Source organism: Muscardinus avellanarius (genome assembly GCF_963383645.1).
Source record: "Muscardinus avellanarius genome assembly, chromosome: 1".
NCBI classification, from domain to species: domain Eukaryota; kingdom Metazoa; phylum Chordata; class Mammalia; order Rodentia; family Gliridae; genus Muscardinus; species Muscardinus avellanarius.
Window position 1 is genome coordinate 164,041,432 of NC_137786.1, and position 21,923 is coordinate 164,063,354.

Here is a 21,923-nt window from a genome sequence, read left to right on the forward strand (position 1 = left end):
TTCTACCCTCACTAAAGTTATATTTATTACAATCTGCTTTGCATGTGGAATAATATTACAAGTCTGTCTTCTCAATTAGATCGACTGAAACAATAAGAGAAAACAGTCTGTGTCTCATTTCTGTGTGACCAGCACAAACTGTCTTTTAAAATCATGCTTACTGCAGAACATGGATTTCTGTGCAGAAGCAGGGCAGTGAAGACATTCCTTGTCAGAAGCAGGTGGTGCAATGGAAAGATTATAAGCTTTGGACCCTAAAAGATGCTCCATTGTATAGCTGTGTGTGCCTTGAATGATCGATTGTCTGTAAAATGAGAGTTAAAAAAAACTTGGATAGGGAGAAGAGAGAAATTAATGCAAATATTTACCTAAGTTGCCTGTTGTGTACTAAACACCAATTTCAGGGGCTTCTATCCCTTGTTTTCTTGCTCTCCCAGGAAAAGACCCATGGAGACTGGTTCTTAGTGACTCAAATCCCTTTGTGACTCCCAACCTGCATTCTGTATTTGACACACACACACACAAAACTATTTCAAATGTCTTGTTTCTTCCCATCATCTTAGCTTTGTTTGACTCATATTTGATATGGATAGGAATTTACTATGGTCTCTACTTAGCAACTACCCTCACACAGAAGGGAAGCTGTTTGCTTTCCTACAGGGGGCCCCACAAAAGCCTTGACCTCATTTCTTACCTGGGAGTGATTTCCTTCTCTCTTTTTAAACAAATCCAAGCTGATCTCCAAGTAAGCATTTCTGATAATTTTTGTGAAACAAACATTATGTGGCTGGAGGGTACCAGAAAATGAGTGCATTTTCATTAGAAAAACTGAAATGAGCCGGGCGTGGTGGTGCACACTTGTAATCCCCGCGCTTGAGAGGCAGAGACAGGAGGATGGCGCAGGTTTGAAGCCAGGCGCGCTGGCATAAGAGACCCTGATTCTGGGAGTGTAGCCTTGAGGTAGAAGGGTTTCCAGGAACCCCAGTACCCCACACACACACACAAAAAAAATTTGAAATGACTTAGTACACTGTTAACTGGTGTTATTCCAGAAGTCTTATTTGTTATCAGAGCTACTTAAGTCCTTATTTTTTTAAAGAAAGAAAATCAAGTATCTTTGTAGTTTTAATTTCTCCACAATACTAAACTTTTTTACCTGCATTATCTCTTTATGCTATATATGATGATGAATACTATATATATACATATATCTACACATATATAAAATAGATCTACAATAGATATAGAAATACAAAACATAAAGACATCCAGCATACTTCCTATATAATACTGAGTCAACTTGATTCTTTTGTGATACTGTTGCTCAAGATTTATAATGAATATTGTCACTATCAGGCAAGAACATCAATAGAAGATTTTCTTAGTTCAAAGGATTGTGGCTTTGAGGCTAGGTCTGGAGACATATTTACTGCTTTATGACTTTAGATATATGGAAGAGCTTATCAAGACAAGAATTTTAAGTTCATATGACTGTTCTATCTATATCAAAGTAATTCACTGAAAAGGAAAACACATTATTATTTTTGTGCTACTAGGGACGGAACCCTTCTACCTCCAGGCTACACTCCCAGACCTATTTTTATAATTTTTATTTGGGAACAGGGTCTCTTAAGCCAGCAAGGCTGGCTTGAACCTACGTGATCCTCCTGATTCTGCCTCCCTAGCATGGGTATTACAAGAGTGTACCACCACGCCTGAAGGAAAACAGATTTCATGAATATTTTTCTATTATTTTAATATAGGTTGGAATGGCTCTTAGACAATTTGTGGCATATGAGACAGTGTCTTTTTTTTTTTTTTTTTTTTTTTTTGGAGGGGCAGAGTAGGTACCAGGGGTTGAATCTGGGCACATTCTACTACTGAGCTACATCCCAAGTCCTATTTTATTTTGAAACAGGGTCTCACTAACTAACTGACACTGGCCTTGAACCTGCAAGCCTCCTGTACCATGATTACAGGTGTGTGAAGCCTGCATTTTTTCTACAAATTTTTAGAGGGCAAAAACAGAAAACAGACCAAACACAACTGCTGCTTTCGACTCAGGTTATTGGTCCAGAAGTAAGCTCCTGATCTAACCTAAGCCAACCAAAACTCTTCCCTCTGGAAAAGCAATCCAGTCATCCTTATGTATGAAAAGTTCAAAAACTATGGAGTTTGAAGCCACCAAAATGACATTTCTTGCCCTGTTGAAGAACCAGTTTTCACCAAGAGAAAAGTAGAATGATCTGTAGAAGAAAATGAAGAGTAAGTGTAGAAAAAAATTAGAGAGCTAACTGTAAATCACCACACTCACTCTATCAGCATCACAGAAACAACAGTTTAGTGGGGAGTGTCTTCAGAGCAGTGAACTGAATATGTTATTTCTGTTTGTTTGTTTCATGTCGTGATAGTGGATTTTGATTATACCAGTATGTATCAAGCAACAAAATAGGACTCAGTAATGAGTTGGATATGTAGTACTATTGTGGAGAAATTTTAAAAAAGTGAGGTTTCACTATGTTACAGAAGTTTGTTGAAGATTTTATTCTCTCCCTGGTGGGTGAGCTGGGATCAGAAACCGGGTCTTATTAATTCCAGGTTAGTACTTTCAGGGATGGAATATTTATTTATTTTTCTTTTCTTTTTTTTTTTTTTTTTTTTTTTTTACCAGTACTGGTAATTTTTTGGGTATGCTAGTGGCTCCTTGTCTATTGTGCACACGCATTCCAGTTAATGGCTCGCTGGATTGATTCTGTCTATAAACTCATACTTTAGAAATTAATCTTTGGTATGGAAAATTCAGAAATGTTCACATTATCATTGAGACTGATTCTGTTATCCTCCCTATGTATCCTCTTGCTCCTTTTTCTGCTAAGTACAGCAGTTGTGGGCATTTGAGACTGGACAGGATATGTGTATGGCTCTGGCTTAACTCCAGGTGCAGAATGCGGAGAAGTCAAGCCTGTGCACGGTGGTTGGCCTGTTGCAGGATGTCTCGTGTCCCGTTTTTCCACTCCTGCCTCTCCTTGCTCTTAGGGAGGTCTCCTTCTAATGCCTGGTTTCTGAAAATTTAATCTTAAGCCTTGAAACACTGAAAGAAGCACTAAGAAACAGTGGAAGCATTACATGCAAACCCGCTTCTATGATTTTCCTTCACTCAAACGTTCTTTATTAAACAGATATTGAATATCTATTGTGTGGCACCAGGGATAAAAGATGTGTAAATGATGGCTCCTGTTTTTAAAGAACTCAAGTAAGGCAGAAGAGGGCAAACAATTACAATATCACACAACATAGGGTGTCACTCAGATGTGTAGACTGGGCTGCAGGAGGGAGAGAGAAAGAGAACTAAAGGTATCATTGTGTTATAAAGGCTTTAGAGATAAAAGGCTATTTTATCACCTAGATTCTAAGCTCCAGGAGTGTAAGGACCAAATTCTTTTATACCTTTATTGTTTACTCTTGAATCCTTGTTGCCTAGCTATAGTGTTCTACAATGCATTTCAAATTCTTAATACCTATAATATGTAAATATTCAAAATTTTACTGTTATTAATTTGAAGTCCTGGGCAGCACGTTTACTAGCCTGATGAGAGACCTTTGTGGCCAGAAAAGTCATTTAAATTCATAGTTTGATATATGTTGTAAATGCTTAGCAAAGCATAAGAAACAAAGCCATTCTGATTTTGAGAAAATTTCTGCTTGTTACTGTTGTTGTTAGTACTAAGAATTGAACTCAGGGGTATTCAACCTCTGAGCTATACCCCCAGCCCTATTTTATTTTCTTTTATTATTTTTGAAAAAAGAGCTCACTAAGTTGCTGCGGTTGGCCTTGAACTCTCCATCCTCCTGTCTCAGCCTCCCAAGTACGGGGATTATAGGTGTGTGCCATAACACCTGGCTGAAGTTGAAGATTTTTACTCTTTCCAATTAGAAATATTGTGAACCAACCTAATCTAGATGAGAAAGAGTAGGTCAGATGTAGATTGATAAAGTGTGGCCTGTGAACTTTCACAGGGCCCTACATGAAGTAGTGTCTCACTCTTTGAAAGCTCTGCTGTTGCTATCTTGATATTGCTACTATTTTACTTTCTCCCCTGGTGGAGATGAAATCGGAGACTCAGATATGCTAGGTAAGCACTGGACCACTGAGCTATATTCCCAGCTCACTAATTTATTTTCTTAACATTTCATTTTTCACTAGGCAACTTCTGATATGGATATGCTTATATAATACCTGGAACAAAGCAAATACTCAATAATCAAATGAATGATTAAAATTTTATTTATTATTTATTTGGAAATAAGCTGGAAGTTTCCAAGTAGAAAGGGAAGAATATCTGTACAAATAAAATTTTTTGAAGAAGCTCAGAGAAGGACTCCCATGATTCTGAGAGTGGCAGGAAGTCTGGCTTATGGTCAGAGCCCAGTCCTTTGGGAGTAGGAGAGAAAATAAAGTTGGGAGAAAAAAAGCTAATAACTTTTTTTTAAAAGTTTTTAGTATAATTCAAAAAGTTTAGACTTTATTTTATGCTCTAAAGAAATTCACAGAAGCCCATTAAAGAGAAAAATAACAAAGAATAGGTATGGATACAAAGTCAGTATGGCTGATGAGGGATGAAGTAAGGGCTTGGTAAGCCTCTTGCAATTCGCAGTCCAGGAATATAGGAAGAGCTATTACTATGAGGAGTGCAAACACATCCCTTATGGGATATCACAGAACATCAGCTTGTAAATGTTAAGCAGAAATCATGGTGTTTGAAGATTACATCTGAAATAACTGGAATTATTTATAATGCATCAGTCAAGCCAGGAAACTTCTGATAAACAACTATTTTGTCTTTGTGACTCTTATGAAGCTATTATAGATGCCATACATGCCAAGGAATATTTAGATAATTTGAATGTGTATAAAATCATCTATGATTGTATATAACCAGCAAAATGTTAAGCGAACTTTTATCAAAATATAAGATTCTACCAAAGATTTTGCAGATTATAAATATTTAGCTCAAAATGAGTTTTTAAAAATGGAACCCACCCATGTGGTCATAAACCAGATGAAGAAATGGAAATATTCCCAGCATTAAAGAAGCACTGCCCCTGTTCCTGAACATTCACTATTCTGAAGGCAACCACTGTTGTAACTCCCAATGCCAATGACAAATTTCATCTGTTTACAAACCTTATGTTCTAGTTTTTACCTTTGAACATTATGTTTATAAGATTAATCTAATCAATTGAGAATGAATTAAATTCATTCTTACTATTAAATAACTTTTTATCAGCTAAGAATAGTGCTGCTATGAATACTCTAAGTATGTGTTTTGGTACAAATATATTCAGATTTATTTCTACACATGTAAAAGTGGTATTATTGGATCATAAAATGTTCATAAGTTCAGTTTCAGAATGTTCTTAAGAAATTCTTTGAAAAGTAGTTCTGAGAGAACTAACAATGGCAAAACAAAGGAAGACAGTGTATTTTAGTTGCTCCAAAATGCAAGACTCAATCGGGGGGAAGACTACTTCTTGACAAGAAAAGATATTCAGTCAGAAATCAACAGAAGAAAGACAATTAAAACTTGGTAGAATTGGATGCAGCATAGAGCAGAGGAGCAAAAAGATCTCCATGTCTCTCTGTTGAATGGATGGTGGGGCAGGTGCAATCTTGGGAAGCCCATGACAGGGCTAGTGTCTTCTGGGAGTTGGTGGCTTTCAGAAATCAATGCTAACAAAGAAGCAGAATCATGTTGAGCCAGTGATTGAATAAAAACACCATTAAATGCAATTATATTTTTCTCTCCATGCTCTAATACCTCAAAACTGCCTCAAACCACACAGTCATACTGCCCAGTGAATTCCAGCAGTTGAAGGTAAACTCAGACTAAGAAACAACAGTACCTTCCTGCAAGAAATTCAGTAGCTAGAACCTGTCATATCAAAACCATTGTGAACCTACAGACCAACTATCCCAAACATCCAGAGAGATTCTGTGCCTGCAGCTGAACTTATTCTTCCCTTCAGGGAATCTAGATGCACTTGTCAAGACCATGAGATTACAAACTGTCCCAATAGGAGCCTGTGTGGCTACAAGGAATTATATAGCAATGAACAGACCCACAGTTCTGTGAGTTGGCAAATCATCCTTGTGGATATGGGGGTAGGGGCTTTAGTCAGGCATGGCAAAAACATGAATTAGCAGACTAATATAAATAGGTGGGGTCACTTGGGTGGGTGGGACCTATGAAACAGTTTGCCATGCCCCTAAAACATCTTCAATAATCATCATAGAACCATCAGCAGTAGAGACTATGGGGTGAAATAACTCAGCTGACCATGCTGCAGGCTTGGAAGGCTATGAACTCACACCCGGTGGTGTTTGGGCTCAACAAGCACTAAGGATGAAGGCCCACAGGATCTCATGTCATCAAATCTACCCAGAGTAGTAGCAGTGTCCTTGGGGCTAAACAACTGAGCCATCTAAGCTCCAAGATTAGAATGGTAAAATCTCTTCCTACAAGAATTTGGACACTGAACACAGGTAAACCAGGGACAAGCAGAGGTTCACATGATCACAGACTGGGAATGTAGTACTCTCTTCTCTAGCAGAGTTTGTGCCTGGTGATTTTTCATGCTAGAGACTAACAGGGATAATTGTGATGGCAACCAGCAAATGCTGATTAGTGGTGTTGTTTCTGAGGCATTAACACTCAGCCAGCAGGCCTACAAGCCTGGAGCATAGTCATTTCTGGCCCTGCTGAGTGTATGCATGGTGGCCACAGATACCAGAGATCAGCACTCTGCAGGGTTTCACAGATTAACAAACAAAATAGTGGTAGTGTCAATGGGACACTAAAACAGTCTATAGTCTCTAAATATAACATCATATTCTCTGGCCCTGCTGAGCTTGGGCCTGGAAAACAATGTTCTGCAGCCAATCAGAAAATTCTATTTATCAAAACTGACTAAGAACTATGTTTTGTTAAAGGGGTTCTGGGAAACAAACTCAAAAGTCTAATTATGTTAGACATATTTGTTGAGGAAAATCTATATCACTAGCATAGGCTTTACTATAAAAGAATAACAGATATAGGACTATAACACAAAGAGGATAATAATCTCAAGACAACAGAAAAATAAATCTGAGAATTCTGAAAACATGGGAATAAAGACTGAGGAAAAAATAAATTTCTACAACTCAACAACAAAGGAGATCACCAAAGCTGAGCTGCAGAAAAATACCAGAAAGAGAATTAAGAATCTTGATTTTTAATCTGATCAAAGATCTCAAAAATGATATCAGAGGAAGTGTATAGAAAATGAAAGAATAAATAAATAGAAAAATTGAGGCCATAAGTAAAAACCTAAAAGAGGCTTTCAACAAAATGGAGGCAATAAATTAATTAAAGACCTCAATAAACACTGTCTCTAGAGAACTAGAACACATGGAAAATATAATCTCATTCTTGGAAGATAGCTCATTCAAAACTGTCAACACGGTAAAAAAATAGAGATGACAATAAGACAGCATGACCCGAATATCCAAGAAATATAGGTTAATATGAAACTAACTTACTTATGAATAACAAACATTAAATAAGGTCTAAAAGAACAAACCAAAGGCATTAGAAACCTCTTCAGAGAAATACTATCAGAAAGTTTATCCAAATACATAATGAGTTTGACATTCACATATATAACATATTCAGAACACCAACAAGACATGAGCAAAGAAGAACTTCATACCACATAATAATTAAAATTACTAACCTACAGGCCGAGGAAATAATCGTAAATTTATCTAGAACAAGAGGACATTCAGTTGCAAAACAATAAGAATCAATTCAGACTTCTCAACATAACTCACAAAAGCCAGGAGGGACTGCTAAGATGTAGTCCAAACACTGAAAGAAAGCAACTCTGAAACAAGACTGCTATATCTGGAATAGATATCATTCAAAATTTATGTAGAAATAAAAACCTTCCAAGACAAACAGAAACTAACATAATTTATGACTAACAAGCTAGCACTAGAGAAAATACTTAAAGAAATAAAACACAAAGAAGAAAAAAGGAATAATTGAACCAGAGAAGGGGTGAATTCCTCCATATGGGCAACTAAGTAAAGGAGAAACAACACTATATCAAACAAAATGCATAACAAAATGATAGAAAACAAAATTCATCTCGCAATCCTAACATTGAATATTAAAGGTCTAAACTCCCCAGGTAAAAGGCATAGACTGAAAATGTGGATCAAACAATAAAAATCCATATATGCTGGTTGCAATACATTTACCTTATAGGCAAAGATATTCATAAACTAAAGGTGAAAGGACAGAAAAAATATACTATGCAAATAGAGACTAATAAAAAGCATGGGGAAGCAACACTTCTTTCCAACAAAACAGACTTTAAGATAATACACCAGAAGAGAAAAGTAGGTCACTTCTTACTAATAAAAGGAACAATAAAAAAAATGGTGTAATGGTAGTAAATATTTATGCTCCAAATGGAGGTGTACCCACATTCATAAAACAAACTCTGCTGGATATAACATCTCAAATAGACCCAAATACAATAAATAACACTGAAAAACTTCAACACACTGCTCACACCACTAGATCAATTTTCCAGGCAAAGATGGGTAAAGACTCTTTAGATCTAAAGAACACTATAAAACAAATAGACCAAATAGACATATACAGAATATTTCAACCAACAACAACTAAATACACATTCCTCTCAGCTGCTCATGGAATCTTCTTCAAAATAAACCATATTCTGGGCCACAAAGGAAATACTAACCAAGTTTTTAAAAAATGGGATACAATTTCTTGTATCTTTTCAGATTAGATGGGAATGAAAGCAGAAATCAACAACAAGAAAACCAAAAGAAATTGCATAAATGCATGAAGACTGAATGATATGTTTTTAAATGGAGACAGGATCATAGAAGAAATAATGACAGAAAAAATTTTAGATATAAACAATAATCTCTATTTAAATAAACACCAGCCAGGCATGGTGGCGCACACTTGTAATCATTGCACTTGGGAGGCAGAGACAGGAGGATCGTGCAGGTTCAAAGTTAGCTCTGCTGGCTTAAGAAACCCTGTTTCCAAATAAAAATATAAAAATGGGTCTGGGAGTATAGCCCACAGGTAGAAGGGCTTCCAGGAACCCCAGTACCACCACCAAAAAAAGAAAAATAATAAACACTAAAATCTCTACTTAAATAAATACCATAAAATACCAAAATCTATGGGACACTTTCAAGGGAGTCCCAATGGAAAAATATATTGCATTGAATCCCCACATAAGAAGAACACTCTAATGACACACTTCAAGTAACTCAAAAACCAGGAATAGACTAATCTCAAAGCCTATAGAAGGTAAGAAGTAATTAAAATCACAGAAAAATCAGTAAAATAAATAACAATAAAAAACATAAAAGACCAACAAAACAAATAGCTGATTCTTTAAAAAAATTCAAGATTGATAAACCCTTAGACAACCTAATCAAAAGAAAGAGTGAATCAACCAAAATTATTAAAATCAACATAAAAAAGTAGGCATTAACACAGACAGCTGGGAAATTCAGAGGATCATGAGAAACTATTTTGAAAATTTAGAATCCATTAACAGATGAATGGATTACAAAACTGTGGGTATGTACATAATGGAATTTTACTCAGCCATAAAGAAAAACACAATTACATCATTTACAGGGAAATGGATGGAACTGGAGGACATTATGCTAAGTGAGATTAGTCAGTCACAAAAAATAAGAAATCAGATGCTTTCCCTGATATGCAAAAGCTAGGGAGAAATGGGTAACAGGAGGAAATCTAGATGAAGAAGGAGATTCTATAGAGGAACAAATAAAGCAACCAAACTGAGGGGATGGAGAGGGGGGAAGGAAACCTCTCTAAAGCACATGATGTACTTAAACATATCTAAGTCAATCACTAAGCCAAGCATGAGAAAGGAGGCAGGGTGAGAGAATAGGGCTATAATTGGATAAGGGCTAATAGGGTGACATGTGCATGTAAGTCTCCACCATCTTTTATCCCATTAAGATGTATGACTACAATGTACCAATAAGAAATTAAACAAATTTTGACTCCAGTAAACTGGAAAACATACACCTTATCTAATTTGAACAAGCGCCTATAAAAAACCTAAACTTACCAATAGCAAGAAAAAAGATAGAAACAGCAATAAAACCGTTTCCATCAAAGAAAATCCCAGGTTCAGACTGATTCTCAACTGAATTTTTGTTAAAAAAATATTTACAGAAGAATCAAACCCAATACTTCCTAAGTTATCTCATGAAATCGAAAGTGATACAATCTTTCCAAACTCCTTCTCTGAGGCCTTAATACCAAATTGAATCAAGATCTCTCAAGAAAAGGAAGTTATAGACCAATATCTTTAATGGTAAGAGATTTAAACATTTTTAACAAAATGCAGGCAATATACATTCAAAATCATATCAAAAGAATTGAATACCATCACCAAGTTGGAATGCTTGTAATACCAGCATTTGGGAGGCTTAAACAGGAGGATCATGATTCGTAGACAGCCTTAGCTACTTACTGAGGCCCTTTGCCACACAGTGAGACCATGTTTCAAAATAAAGAATAAAAATAGGGCTGGAGCAGGGCTTGGTGGCACACGCTTGTAATAAAGGATTGTGGTTCGTGGACAGCCTCAGCTACATAGTGAGGACCTCCACAACTTAGTAAGACCCTGTTTCAAAATAAAGTTTAAAAGAACAGGGCAGGAGGTATAGCTCAGAGGTCAAATGACCCTGGGTTCCATCCCCAGACCTGCAAAAAAAAGAACTGGAGATGTAGCTCAGAGAGGTAGAATGCCCCTGGGTTACATCTCCAGTACTGAAAAAAATGCAGAAAATTGTAATAGAAGAAAATTGCCCCAACATCATCAAGGAAATACAAAATAAATACAAAGCCTACATCGTATTTAATGAGACAAACCTGAGGATATTCTCTTTAAAATTAGGTATAAGATGAATATGCCTATCATCACCACTCCTTTTTAATATAGTACTTGAGACTTGCTAGAGAGATAAAGCAAGAGCAGGATATCAGAGGAATTGAAGTAGGAGAAGACCTGAAATTTTCTCTATTTTCAGAGTATAAGATCCGATTTTTAGAAGGCCCCCAAAAACTCAACCAAAAGACTTTTAGAGATGATTAATAAATTCAGTAAAGTAGCTAGAGACAGAATCAATCTAAAATAATCAGTAAGTTTGTATATGCCAATCATGAATCCACTGAAAAAGAAATCTGGAAAAAATTTCATTACTAACAACCTAAAAACAAAATTTCTAGGAATAAAACTAACCAAGGAGGAATAAGACCTCTACAATGAAAATTATAAAAACACTAAGGAAAAATTTGAATATTTGGGAAGATAAAAATACTATCTCATACTCTTGTATAGGCAGAATAAATATAAAAATGGAATGGTCATTCTACCAAAAGCATCTACAGTCAATTCAATCTCTATCAAAATAACAATGTTATTCTTCACAGTCCTAGAAAAGTAGTCCTAAATTTTATATAGAGAAACAGGGAACCTAGAATAGACAAAGAAACTGTAGCAATAAGAACATCATGGTATCAACACAAAAACAAATACAGACTGATGGAAAAGAATAGAAGATACAGAAACAAATCTACATACTTATAGCATATTGATTTTCAACAAAGATGCCAAATAATAAATCAGAGAAAAGACAACCTTTTCAACAAATGGTGTTAGGAAAAGAGGTATCCATTTGTAAAAAAAAAAAAAAAAAAAAAAAAAAAAAAAAAATTATATCCTTACATCTCATCTTGCACAAGAATGAACTCAAAATGAACCAAAGATCTGGAAATTATAACAGAGACTATGAAATGACTAAAGGAGCCGGGCGTGGCGGTGCACGCTTTAATCCCAGGATTGGGAGGCGGAGAAAGGAGAAGGAGGATCGCGCAGGTTCGAACCCATCCTCACTGACTTAAGAGATCCTGTTTCCAAATATTAAAAAAAGTATAAAATGGGTCTGGGAGTGTAGCCTGGAGGTAGAAGGGCTTCCAGGAACCCCAGTACCACCAAAAAAAAAAAAAAAAAAAAGACTAAAGGAAGGCATAGGTTTAGCATATAGGTACAAATAGAAACTTCCTCAAAAAGACCCCAGAGCTCAGCAAATTAAAAGAATTAAAAAATGAGATGTCAAACTGAAAAGGTTTTGCTCATCAAAGGAAACTATCAAGAGTTTAAAGAGACAGCCTACAGAAAGGAAGAAGATCTTGTCCAGCTATTTCTCTAATGGAGCACTGATATCTAGAATACACAAATCACTTAAAGGACTTAATACTAAAAAAAAATCAAGAAATTAGCAATTGAGCTAAATAGACATTAACAAAAGAAGAAATACAAATAGCTAATAAATACTGAAAAATGTTCAACATCATTAGTAATCAGGGAGATGTAAATCAAAACAACACTGCGGCCGGGCGTAGTGCCGCAGGCTTGTAATCCCCGCACTTGTGAGGTGGGGACAGGAGGATTGCGTGGGTTTGAAGCCAGCCGTGCTGGCTTAAGAGGCCCTGTTTCCAAATAAAAAGTATAAAATAGGTCTGGGAGTGTAGCCCCGAGGTAAAAGGGTTTCCAGGAACCCCAATACCACCAAAACACAAAAACAAAAAAAAAAAAAAACCCAAAACACTGAGATTCCATCTAACGCTAATTCGAATGATAATCATCAAAAATTCAAACAACAATAAATACTGGTGAGGATGTGGGAAAATAGGAACTCTTTTATACTGTTGGTAGGATTGCAAATTAGTGAAACTGCTATGGAGATCAATGTGGAGATTCCTGAGAAATTTGGGAATAGATCCACTATATGATCCAGCTATACCGGATTTTGAGTATCTTTCCAAAGAAATTAAAATAAGAATATTATAGTCATATATGCATATCTCTGTTTATAGCAGCACAATTCATGATAACAAAATTATGAAACAAACTCAGGAGTCCATCAACAGATGAATGAATTACAAAATTTTAGGATGTACACACAAGGAATTCTAGTCAGTAATAAAGCAGAAAATTATGTAATTTGCTGGAAAATGGTTGGACCTGGAGAACATTATGTTAGGTGAGATTAGTCAGTCACAGAAAGTGAAGCGTCATGTTTTTTCTCATATTCAGAACCTAGAGAATAATCAGGATACCAAAGGAACTTCAGATAATGGAGCAAAAATTCCAGTGGAGCCAAGAAGATGGTCTAGGGGAAAGGGAAAGGGAGAGAATATCAATGAAGAAACTACTTCCATTGAGCTTATGAACATAGGTGAGAATGCCAGTGTCCATCTCAATACCCTGCAAGGGGAAAGCCCACCAAGGCTATGTGCATGCATGTCTCTCCTTACTATAAACTGCATTATGGTATAGTTAAAGAAAAGTATAAAAAAGAAAGAAAAGTAGTTCTTTCAGCATATACTCAGTTACATTATGACTTTTTGTTGTTTACACAGAAATAACACTTAAGACCATCCTTATTTAATTTCAGTTATTCTCTTGAATGTGTAATGATTTTTTGCTTTTAATGAGAATTTCATGATAAATAAATTGATATATAATGTTTATTAACTATATATACTAAGTGCTTATTCAACTATTCACCAATTTTCTATCTTTTTGATAAGTCTATTATCTATGCTAAATACAAATTTGTCTTTTATAATAATATAAAAATGCTTCTGAAATGTCTTCTACTTTTCTTCCTTTAGACTTCATTATTTTATAGCTCTTCTGACTTTATTACAAAATTGATATAAAACTACATGAAAGTAGTTCTGTAATTCGCACTAGATTTGTGAGCTCCTAAGAGGCAGATACCTTGTTTTCTCTACATCTGCCTATCTAACCACTAGAGTATTGCCCTGTACGTATAAGGCCTTCAGCAAGTACTTACTAAATTAATAAAAACATATTCTATTATTTATAATTTACATAATTTGATACTGTTAATGTTATCAACAAAAATTCAGTGTGCCTCTAGTATTATAAATTTCTCTCTATTATTAGATGTTGAAACTACAGAAGGAGGTATACTATCTGCCTTTAAGGGGGACATATTTTATCTGCAAAGATTACAGAAAAATGTGGATGCATACATACATGCAGAGCACTCCATGTACTATAGATAGTGTCATTTGTGAGGAAAGTTTGAGGCAGAAGAAAGAATATATATGGGCTTTGGAGTTAGAACAACAACAACAACAAAAATCCATGCTGAATTCAAACCTGTATCCTGCTACTTAGCTACTCTCTTGGCCTGGGAATCTTAGTTGGCATGTGTCTGCTTCTTTATAAAATTGTGAGTAATACCTCTCATTGCAGAAATGTTATGTGAATTACATCAAATGATAGACGCAAGCAGTCTCACACATTGTAGGTACTCAAAAATCACAATTATTATTAATATAATTATTTATGATGATTTATTGATTATTATTAATATTGATCATTGTCTTCCTCATTATTATTATAGTAGTACATATGCACAGAAATAAGTTGTCCACCTGAATAAGTTAAGAATAGCTTTTGAGTAAGTTGATTTTTGAGTTGACTCTTTATAAAGATTAGAAGACATTCAGGAGAAAGCAAATAACTCATGCTGGGCAGAAAGCAAAAGAGGTGTCCTCTTAGAGGTCAGAAATGTCTACTGCCTGAAGTTCTATTTGGTTCTAGCAAGTAACGGGGGTGGAGAAGGATGAGAGACAAGGTGTTAGCTTTCCTGCACCTCCTTTACCCTTCTTGTACTTTCCGGGCAGAGAGAACATCAGTGGTTTCTTGATCTAATGGCCAAGGAGTTATTATTTTTTTTTTTTTTGAGAAAAACACAAAGTTACATCCTTCATCACACCTATATTTTCAAACTTTGAAAACTATTGGTGATAAGAGGAAAACAAAGCTATTAGTGAATGTGCTGCTGTTCTGTGTGTTTTTCTCTTTAGAGTTACAAGAGAGATAATTAGAGGGAAATTTCTTTTTTTTTTTTTTTTTTTTTTTGGTGGTACTGGGGTTCCTGGAGGCCCTTCTACCTCTGGGCTACATTCCCAGACCTATTTCTGCATTTTTATTTGGAAACAGGGTCTCCTAAGCCAGCGCGCGGGGCTAGCTTCGAACCTGCACGATCCTGCTGTCTCTGCCTCCCAAGCGCGGGGATTACAAGCGTGCGCCACCACGCCCGGCATGGAAATTTCTTTAAAATGGTGCTGAAAGCATTCAGCACTGCAGCTCTCCACTTGTAGATAGCACTAAGTGCCAGTAATACCTCCTTGGAAGTGTCCCAGGTTCCCTTTGTCCCTTTGTTTACCATATCAGCCTAATAAGTGAGTCCTTAATTTAACTGTTTGGGAAATGAATGCATTGGACTAAGTGTAGAAGAAATAAGGTTCTAACATAATATATCAAGGATAATTGTGTGTGTGTGTGAGTGTGGTACTGGGGATGGAATCCAGGAGCTTTCTACCTCCGGGCTACACTCTCAGAACTATTTTTTATATTTTATTTGGAAACAGAGTCTCACTAAGTTGCTGAGAGCCTCGCTAAGTACCTGAGTCTGGCTTTAAATCTGCACAATGCTCCTGTCTCAGCTTCCCAAGTACTGGGAATTTCAAGCATGTCCCACCAAACCCAGCAAGGATAAAATATTTTTTGTTGCAGTTCAACCCCACTTCTTTCCCTTCCCTGTTGCAATGCTAAGCCCGGGCCCTTTCTTGATGCCAGGAACAAGGAGGCGATTTCTTACTACCTTCTCCTTGAATGATTTCCAGAGGAGCAGCAGGAGGAAAGAAAGGCCAAGACTAGTATATAAATGATGTGTCTACATATATGATCTCACTCCTTTTTCATACCATCCTATAGATAAAGAATAGTGGACTTGGGGTCTAGACCCCTGTTTATCTAACTCCAAAGTGGATCTACTTTTTATGATCACATAACTCTGTTTACAACTTACTCCATTGCATCAATTCCAAGGTTCTTTTTTCACAGTGTGAGCATTTCTGAAATGGGAGTGAGCAGTGGGTTACAATTCCTATTCTCCAAGAGAGAACTATAAGTGCTTTTTATTGGTCTCTCTGTGTGTACAAACTCAGGTATTATTCCTGGAAACATGAATGGATAACCACAGTCACTTGTTTTCACAACAGACCATTTAAGGAACATTTGAAGAAAGATTATTTATCCTGGAAATTTCCTGACAGTTTTCCTTCTACATGTGATAAGGGACTTGGAAGAAAATCTCAAAGAAAAATGTTGAGCTCTTTTCAGAAATTCAGTGCCACTAATACCTGGATGGTACAGGGCAGACTATTGCATAGAAGAGCCCTAACTAGAGGCTTCCCAGAGAAAGAGGTGTTCTTACATTTGCAATGTTACTTTTGTTTATATATTCCCCTTTTATGTAAGATTGATCTATGATAAAGATCTCTGATCAAAATGCCCCACATAATTTTGGGATCCATTCATGAATTCTCCTTCTCCCTGTGGCAGATTTGAGCTCAAGGAGCAAGGATAAGATTACCACCATGTTGGTGAGATCCTGTGATTTTCTAAGAATTGTTTTAGGGCCTCATAATCTGTTTTTTAATGATAGCCAAAATCATATCAAGTAGTAATCTTTTTCTTATTTACAAACAAAGAAATGAAGCATAGAGGAATTAAATCACTTGTTCAAGTTCATATTGCTGGAGAGAAGGTTAGGATTTTATCCAATCATGTTCAGTATTGACAATTTGGCTGTGAAACCTTTGTTACTTTACAAATATTTTCTGCATATTGCAACAGGAGACTGACACTTTACAGAGTGTAAGAGGTAAGTCTTGGTTTGTACTAGTCAGTTTCTAGCAAATTAATTAACAAATTTTTGTTTGGGCCACTGAGGGAAGGAGAGGGTTAAAAAGCCCAGAGCAACATAAAGCTGATAAGGATCCCCAGGTTTTTCTTGCTCTAACACTGTGGGTTCAGGCAGATTTTGGAGTCAAACATACCTACGTTTGAATCTCAAATAAATCACTTGCTAACTGCAAACGCTTAGGAAAGTCACTGGTTTTCCTGTAAATGGGCATAATAGTTATAAACCTCCTGGGCTTTGGTTGCCTTGAAGGAGATAATGAATGCTATTGTGTCAAGCTTAGCATACTGCCTGGAACAAAGGTGCCCATGGGAAGATTTTCCCATTCCATGAAGTAATTTTGGGCTAAATATTTCAGTTTTGTTTTATTACCATGCCTTTTTATTACCATGTTTTATTACCATGCTACACTGGTTAAAGAAAACTACTTTGTGGTTGTTGTTGTTGTTGTTGTTGTTTTTTCTGCTCTCAAATTCAATGACACCTGTGATTTCCTATTTATTCAACACACAGTCACTGAGCAGTGTTATGCATCGGATAATTTTTCAGCACCCGTATAAAAAGTAGGACAGAAAGATGTCCAACTTCAAGACATCTGCATTCCTCAGATAGTCTTGCCTGGCACAACCAAATCCTCTTTCTAGGTGAACACAGACATCTCCTCTCCAGGACAGCTGTCCATAGGATGAGATAATTGAAATGAAAATGAAAATGTTTTTACTAAGAAGGAGTTAATCTGATAGCTGATTCCCTTGACCTGGATGGGACTGGGTAGAATAAGACTACTTGACTACTTGTAAACCAACCAGTAGTGTGCTGGTAAATGTTTAACTACAAACTCTCTGGTAGAAAATATTTCTGGTTGAAGTTTTTGATAATTCTCATGGTATAAATCTTTTCAGGAAGCTTAGGACCACCACAAATAGCTATTTATCTTGTTCTGCATATTGACATTGAGGTCCACAAAGTCATCAGGAGGGATGATTTCGATCTCTCTCTCTCTCTCTCTCTCTCTCTCTCTCTCTCTCTCTCTCTCTCTCTGTCACACACACACACACACACACACACACACAGATGCACAAAGTCATTTACAACACAGACAATTTTCTTTCTTGAGACAAAAGTAAAATCAAAGGCAGGCATGCTGATTCACATCTGTAATTTCAATACTTGGGAGGCTCAGATAAGAGAAATATAGATTCAAGGCCAGCCTCAGCAACTTAGATTCTCAACATTCTCACAAGATCCTGTTTCAAAATAAAAAAAAATAAGAAGAGCTAGAGGTGTAGTTCATAGGTACAAAGACCCTGAGTTCAATTCCTAGTACCCCCACCCCTCCACACATATTACTAATTGTGCCCTTACCATTTTCTTGTTTTATTCTAGGGCAATGGCCCTACATTTTCATTTGAAAGAATTAGGGGATAATGCTGTGGTAAAAACTTCAAAAATTCTATACCATTCAAATTCAAATTCCTTGACCAATACATGTAATTTCAAATTCCTAGTATCTCCCTTTTTTGTTCCCATAGCTGTTAGAAGCAAAGGGAAGATGTCAACCAGTTCCCAATTTACCTTTTAGACAATTTTTTTGAGGGGTGCTGAGGGTGAAACCCAGGGCTTCACCCACACTTTATCAGTCTGGGGATATACCAAGCTATGTCCCCAGACTGACAACAATGTATTTTAAACTAAAAAAGAAAAAAAAAATCATGTTAAATGCATTATCCCAAACTCACTTGGTCAGACTTAGAAGACTAATCAGAACATCTGCTCATACCGGTCAGTGTTGATTGGGGTGATGTACAGAAGTATTTAATGATAGGTTTGTTAGGGCAGAAAGTATAGCCCTGAGTGCCGCACAGAAGTAGGTGGGGTCTCAGGGCCATGCGATCTGTGTGTTGCCCCCAGGACATTGGCCTTATCTTCTCCTTCCTGTCTTTGCTCCATTGTCCAGATGCCAGATGAAACAGATGCCAAATGCCTCTGAAAGAGAGAAAGCAGAGGTGGTTGGATGTCCAAGGTGATGAGAGTAGAGGTGAAGTCACCGAGTGCCATGCCTTCACATGACACATGTCTGAGGTATCAAGTGACATCTTGGATAGGTAGAAGGGCAAAGGCTTAAAGCAGTTGCCCTTGATTCTGGTTATGCATTAAAATGACTTGGAAGAGAGTCAGAAAATACTCACTTCTGGGTTTAGAGCTTCTGATCTGATCATTCTGAGATGGGAACTGAGAATCTTTGATTATAGGCAGATTTGAGAACCACTGACTTAGAACAAACCCACAGTTAAATGATCTGCATGGCCTATAACCTTTTTAGTAAGACAACCAGCTTTGGCCCCAACTTGGTGTACTAGTATTGGGAAGAGGTTTTAAAATGTATTAATGCATCAGTATTGGGAAAGATATCCAATTTTGAAAATATATCGTTTGTACTAAAGAAAGTCAGGACTGTCAGGAAGACAGGACTTGTAATTTACATTTCTAAAGAGAAGGAAAGTAAGCCTGAGCCAGGGAAGAGGTCTCTTTACATTTCTAAGAAGAGACAGATGGCCTAAGGGATGGGGGGAAATCCCAGATCCCTGAGAAGCAATTTAACACATCTTGGGAGGATAACAAGAGGTGTAGAGGTCTGTGTCAGGAAGACAGGACTGCCCCCACTCCAGGGCAAATCCGGCTGGAAATAACAGAAAACTGGGCTAGAGATAGGACAGCATATCTACAGATCAAAGGACCTGCCGCAGTCTTGACCATGATAAAAACACTAGTATACTGGAGTTCTTTGGTATATTCATTCGAATTGCCCCCCGTGCCATTCTCCGATGGAATAGGGCTATAACTACCTTCTGTATTTCTATCTTTTAATAAACTTCTTTAAATCTTCAGCACCTGTCCAAGCTTTGCATATTTATTCTTAGCTTAGGACAAGAACCTGAGGCTTTTCTGTTTTTCTGTTTGTGTAGTTGTGTTGGGGGAATTACTTCTCCCCTCACACACTGAACATATTTCACCGTAACACTTGGGATCTTGCTAAACTGCATATTCTTGATTCAGCTGGTCTGAAATGGGGCCTGAACTTCTGCTTTCCTAAGGAGCTCTCAAGTGATGCCATTAAGACTTTCAAAATCCAAATGCAGGGTCTTAGCTATTTATTATCCAATCAAGAGTTCAAAGATGAGCCCCTCAACTGTTTTTGCTATCCCTTCTTTTTGTTTCCCCCATCAAGAGACAGAGACTGAAGTAGAGATAATTGGGAAACTGCCTTTGGCTCGCATCCCTTCCAGTGCTTACCTTCTGCAGAAACACCTCAGCACGTCCCAAATTACCTGAGTGCAAGTGACCAGTGTGCCATGCCTATCCCAGGAGAGTGTGAAGGTACAGAGTATCATCTCCCTGGGAAGGGCATTATCTCTGTCTGTCATGAGCCATCTTGTCCTTGTGGTTGTGTGACTTCTGGTGAGGAATGGCTGATCTCCCAGGCAGAGGCTAAGCTTTTCAGCTAACAGGGATCCTCCCCATATTTTATCTGCTCTTATTGAAGAAATAAGCTATTTTTCACTAATTATTCCTGTTACGGTAGGAAACTGTTACGGTGGTGGAAGTGTTCCAGGGACCCTCTTGGGCTCCCGGAACTGTAACAGTGAGAGATGTAGCTGTGGGTTTTTGTCCTGAGCTAGGTATAGAAAACATTAGCCCAAACTCTTCTGCTGTAAGCTTAAGCAATTTTTGTTATTACAAAGATGGAAAGATAGAACAGAGCTTAGCACTATGCCATAGAGGGTGACATAGTGGGGTGACTTGAAAAGATGTCACCAAAGGTTTCTGGATACAGAGAATCTTCATAACCAGTCCTCTGACCAGACTAGATCCGCCCTTTCTCTGGGACAGGTCTTTTGATGTGGGGATTACTTCCTGTAGACCTGTCCTGCCTCCAGCACAGACCCCATACCTTTTGTTACACTCCAAAATGTGTTAGTTTATTATCAAAGTCTGGGATCTCTTGAAGGTTTATAGGTTTATGACATCTTCCCACATCCTTGGGGAATCTTATTTTTACAAGGAAAAAGGGCCCTGGGACTATTTTTGTTTTCTTGCTAATCACCCTTGGTGCCTGGAATTCTGAAACTTTTTTCCCTGAAGCTCCTGGCTTCTTTTTTTTTTTTAATACTAAAGTTATTTTCAGATACATTTGGAAAATATTTCCCAATACTGGTACATTAATAAAATTTGAAGCCTTTTCCCAATACTGGTATAATTACTGCCTTCCTTTAAATAGAGAAACTTTTGTTTCTTCTGTCCTAATATGTATCCCCACTTTTAGGAGCAGAACTGAAACAGTAGTGTTATCAGATTCTAAGTTGGGGGCTAGTGTTCAATTACTTTATTACCATTTCAGTAACAGGTAAGAGGCAAGTATTAATCTAAATATAAGGATGGATGATGGTTTATAGTGACCATGAACACCAGAAATTCAAGGTCATCTGCATTAGCTCAATCATTCAGAAGTGTAAAGCATAGCTTTTTCAAGTTGGTCACAATGATGAATAAGAACAATGATGCATGACTTTTCTATTTTGGTCATGAGAAATCACCAGACTCACTGGCTTGAAACAACACAAATTAATTATCTTGCATTTCTGAAGTTCAGACGTCTGAAATTGCTTTCACTAGGTTGAAATCAAGATGTCTATTTGTAGAGCTGAGTCCTCTTGGGGGGGTGTGGGGAGATCAGAAAAAGAACTCATCTCCTTGCAATTTCAGCTTCTACAGGCCACCAGTATCTCTTAGCTCATGCCCCACTTGCACCACCTTCAAGGTTGGTAATAGTCCATCTCTCTGACCTGCCTTCCATTAGCATGGCTCTTTCTAATGGAAGCCTGGAAGGGGTCGGTTTGTATGCAGATGATTAGATCAGGCAGACCTGGATAATCGATAATCCATGCTATTGCTATTCTTACCTTCCCAAGGTCCC